The sequence below is a fragment of the Sardina pilchardus genome, chromosome 7, assembly GCF_963854185.1.
Source record: "Sardina pilchardus chromosome 7, fSarPil1.1, whole genome shotgun sequence".
NCBI lineage: Eukaryota > Metazoa > Chordata > Actinopteri > Clupeiformes > Clupeidae > Sardina > Sardina pilchardus.
The window spans coordinates 16,515,228-16,520,580 of NC_085000.1; positions in this window are offsets into that span (position 1 = coordinate 16,515,228).

Below are 5,353 nucleotides of genomic sequence, written 5' to 3' on the forward strand. Positions count from 1 at the left end.
TACATAAACACACAGACATGCATGGCTGGTTCTGTGTCCAAAATCATTATTAGGCTTCCACTCTTGTTTCCCTACTGGGTGATCATTACTCTAATTTTCCAGCTCTCCCATTCCGCAGCATTCCTCGGCAATCCAGCCGTGCAATTGGCCGCTGCAAAGGTGCCGCCCTGTAGCTCCCGCTTCTGCCATTAGCACCCTGGATGTGTGAGGTTCAAAACAGCCCTCAAGGAACCACAATGGAAGACAACCATGGGACTGTTTTTGCTCCTCCTCAAACTCAAAATGGTTGGTGCATACATTTGGATTTGTACAGCTTCCCACAACTCAATCATCCTGTTAACATTGTAGTGTATGTTGTCGTGTGTGGTGTCTTAAGCTGCTGGGACCTTGAATTTCCCCTTGGGGATCAATAAAGTATCTATCTATCTATCTATCTATCTATCTATCTATCTATAGACTTCTCAAGCTGAATCGAGACTGGAGAGGTTGTCGTTGGGAAACCACATTTCTGTTGGTTACATCAGTTTACCAGCTGGCAGCCTTTCCATCTTAATGACCCAACCATGACCTCTACCCTCAGACATGAGTGCGTGACCCATTCTGCACAGGCAGAGCCTTGGCCTCTCTCTCTCTCTCTCCCTCTCTCTCTCTCTCTCTCTCTCTCTCTTGCTCTCTCACTTTCCTCTCCTCTCTGTATCTCTCATTCCCGTTTCTTCGCGTTTGACCGTGTTTCCTGTATTTGTTCTCCCTCTGAAAGTAATTTTTGTCTTTTGGCTTTTCAGTAAGTGTGTACATATGGGCTCGGTCCAACAACACCTCACTAAACCCGAAAAAGTTCACTGAGTTTGCAGTGCAGTCTGCTCTATTGTTCATTTTGGGCAAGTGCCATAGAAGAACATCACAAGGGACGTGCCTTTTTCCTTTCTGTAAACAGATCAAGGCAAACAGACTAAATCAATGACACGTTCATTGAAAACCAATATCCTGTTGTGTGCAGTTAACCTAGTTAGCAGTTAACCACTTATTATCAGGAACGTTTTGGAGTATACTGTAGCTTGACAACATACAAATTTCATGAGTCAGCTGAAGAGTTTGACCTTTCACTGGACATGTGGTTTCACATATATTAAACTGAGTGCACAATTATACTTAATTAAAAAATAGTCTTTTCAGTAAAATGCCACAGAACATTTTAAGTGAGAGAGAGGCATACCAACAAGTGGAGGGAAACGATGATGAATTGAGGGTAACATTGGAACTGATTTACAATGAAACAGAAAAGAATAGCAATTTCTGAGCCAAAAGAAACCGTTCTCATCTCATCATTGGGCTAAAGCCTCTCTGACTCGAAAGTTAGTTACAAGTTCTGAGAGCTCATATGGCATAAGCTGCCACCTACTGGTGAAAAGAACACATTGCAGGGTAAAGCCCATGGTGAGCCTATCACAATTCAACACAGTAGGAATTAGTTGGTGAAACTAGTTTCAAGCTACACAAGGACTTCATCTGGCAAGTACTTGAATTCATCATGGCTAAATCGGGGCATAATTGTCATTAACAGACTGTCTTCCATCCACCCAACAGTAGTGATAGTGGAACTGATACAAAGTTTACTTGGTGATACAGCAGACTGTCCTCTGCATTTTGTGGCAGGGTTGTTTGAGGCTGACTTGGGGGACATCCGAACGAACATAACAACCTTGCCTGAGCTGGTAAAGCTTTGCATCTGAAATCCTCTTTGAATGCCTGAGGATTTGGGTGTTGGTTGTTTTCTATATGCAACATCTGTGCGTTCAGTTCAGCTTGGATCGGAGCCAAAGTTGTTTCTGCTCTCCAAACACACAGACGGGGGGGTGATGAACGTTCTGAAGGGTTTAGGACTAACTCTTACAGTCTAACTGATGGATACAAGGCGTTAAGCAGCGTGTGTGAAGCCTGCATTATTATTATTTTTTTATATATTTATTTATATTTCTTTTTAATTTATGTCTGTAGTTGAATGGTCACTTGAGCACATTTCAATAGTTATAAATGCTTATTAAGGACTACATGACAACAAACTTTGAACTTGAACTTGAAATAATGCAGCGATGGGCTTCAGTCCTGCTGCTCACTAGCTGGCTGCCTATGTGCTCCTCTGTCACACACACACACTCAGCTGCAACAGTGTTGGTGTGGATTACGTGCGGCAGCTCGCGCTCCTGTATGGCGGCGCAGACAGCTCATGTTTGTGTTATTTCACATGACTCTAATGCTACTGAGAGCAGCAGGATTTAGAGGAGCCATGTGACCGGCACACATACTCTCCGTGAATGCAGCAGTCCTGTGGTGATGAAGGTATAGACTGGCCCTTCTGTTCTGTGCCCTAATTTCCCTTGCCTCACCAAGCCTTGCTGATCTGTATGTTGTCCAGTGTTGGTGCAATAATGGTTAAATGCACCCAATTGTGACCACAGTTTATTGACCTTTACCTTCCAAAATTTTGATGGCACATACTGTAACCTCATTACATGACAAACGGCACGTCTGCCATTGTCTGAGCGGCCCTGTAGTGATTACAGACCTGGTAAATTTCTAGTTTCGGGTAGGAAACTAGAATCTCCACCCCCCACCCCACCCCCCCAACCCCTCTGAAATAAAATCACAAAGTGCTACAGACTGCTTCCTGCTGTTCTACTACTTTACATGTAAACTCATGAACACATTGAATGATTATTCATGTTTGTTGTTACGAATCAAGTCTAATAGTTCTGTTTTTCCTGATTTTGTTATATAATGCCATTGAAAGTTGAATAAATTACAACCATAACTATAATCATATGAACATATGTGTGATTTTATATAGAAAATAGATTCACATGCTATGGCCAAAGTTTAGCAATATTCAAAAACTGTATGGAACATTTACATGTCTGGTCTGCTTTCTGAGTATGCCTTTGTGCGGCTATTATCATGGCGCCATGTAAACAATATTCAAACCAAAACAACTGCATCCTACTGCAGAAGCACTTTTTAGATAAGTCAGTGTTTTGCTTGAAAATGTGGGCCCTATGACAAAACATAATTCTGGGCCCTATAAAGATCTACACTGGTATTCAACTATTTTTTTTATGGCTATGGCTATGGCTATGGTTATTTAGCAGACGCCTTTGTCCAAAGCGACATACAAATAAATAACAATACAAATTAAATTAACAGTGAACAATTACAAACTAGGGAGAATAGTAATATTATCAGTAAAACAATAATTTTAAGCACTAACCTAATGAGAAATAAAACAGTGAAATGAGAATAGCAATCAAATAAGTCACTCAGTTAATTATATATAATAATAATAACTAAGCATAGTATGGCTAAATTTAAGGACAATAGCAAAATAAATTTCAAATTCTATCAATAGACAAATTATAACAAAACAATACATTATACAAACCATAACACATCACAAACTCAAAGGACTAAGTGCATATTAAATAAATATGCCTTAAGACCCCTCTTAAAAGATCCAAAGCTGTTGCTGGAACGGAGAGCACTGGGCAACTCATTCCACCAACACGGAACCACTGAAGAATAGGATCTACAATTTGACCTAGCATGTATGGTTGGTCGACATTTTTAACCCAAGTTTAAGCAAATCTGTTGGGATTTTGATATTTTCACATAGACTAGGGTGACCAGACGTCCTCTTTTGCCCGGACATGTCCTCTTTTTGAAACCTAAAAAAGTGTCCGGGCAGAATTTCAGAATCGTCCGGGATTTTGTTATTCTATCCTCAAACGTGTTTTCACCGAATTTACATTGCTCTGTCTGTCTTTCATTCACATAGTAGCATAATCACGCACTCCCCCTACAGTTCGCTTTGCATTGGGTTGAAGTGTAGGTGTAGTAGAGCCTGACCTTAGAGCTACTGTCATTGGTCGATATTCTCGGCCTAAACATTTAATTGGTTATTCACCTCATTAGCGCACACTTCTTTGTTTACCACTGGCACTGGCAACGCGCATGGCTATCCGCATCTTCAGCCATGCCGACATTTCATTTAGGTCTATGACCGAAACGCAAACGCAAGTTCACTGACGAATTGAAACGTAAATTTCCATGTTTTTGTCTCGGTCGAGATCAATACGAAGCTGAGTGCCTGACCTGCAAAGCAGTTTAGGAGGAGGACTGAAAAGTATCAGCCATTGGGCAACTTTTCAACTTTAAAAATGTCTTATTTTGTGCAATTAGGTTTTATAGTTCATAGGTGCATGTTCATAGGTGCATATGTGACCCAACACCCCCCCCCCCCCCCCCCCCCCCGCGCTGAAGTGTCCTCTTTTTTGCAAACTCAAATCTGGTCACCCTAACATAGACATCATCAATGGAGTAGCTCATAGCTTTGAATAAAGTAGGGGTGACAGTCTGTTAAACTCACCTCAGTATGACATTTACTGAGGGTAGAACAAAAATAAAATACAAAGCTGAAAACCACTGACAGGAAGGGACATGAAACTAGCTGTTAGAGCTACGTGACTACATGCACAAAATATCATAGAGCGGCCTTCCTATTCTAACCACAGTCTTCCTATTTGTGTGGAAATAGGCTGAAATCTTTTCACACTGTTAAAACAATCTGTACAGAGTAGGCTACTATCCTCGCCCCATTTACATTAATTAATTTAGCAGACACTTTTATCCAAGTGACTTACAAGGGCATTTCTCATCAGGGCAACTCAGTGTGGTGCCCGACAGGTGCAAACAGCCTGCAATTTATGACAATACATGCAAATGGACAAAACATAAGAAACATCTGTATCAATTTGTCAACAACAAATAGCCTACCTCATCCTGATGGCAGACTAAACCATTTTGCGCTTTAGCAAAGGATGAGAGTGACCTACAGTCTTATACACAGAACTCAGTCAGTCAATCAACCAAGTTATGCCGCAAATACACTTCACATTCCGTCTTACGTGCATTAGCCTATGGCATTTGGAAATGAAAATATTCAGGAAAAATAAAATACATTCCAGACTTTTCAAGGTTCCTCCTCCCCCCTAGAGGTCAGGGCCACCTTCCATCTTGGCCCAACTGGCATTACAGTAGCCTATGTCTGACCTTGAAAGGCCAAGGGCTCTATTTCTTTTTTCAGTTTAAAATTCATTGATCATATACTCGATTGAATACGTGTTAAGGCACAGACCCAAATTATAACAATTTGCTTTAGCCCATAGGCCTACCTTACAAGTTTTTCAACTTTTCCACTTCAAATCTGTCTTGGTCGCGACGGGTCACTTTCATTGGCTCTCAGATGGAGGCAGGCAGAGTCTGGCAGACCTACGTCACTGCGCATGTGTCAACGTACCTTGCC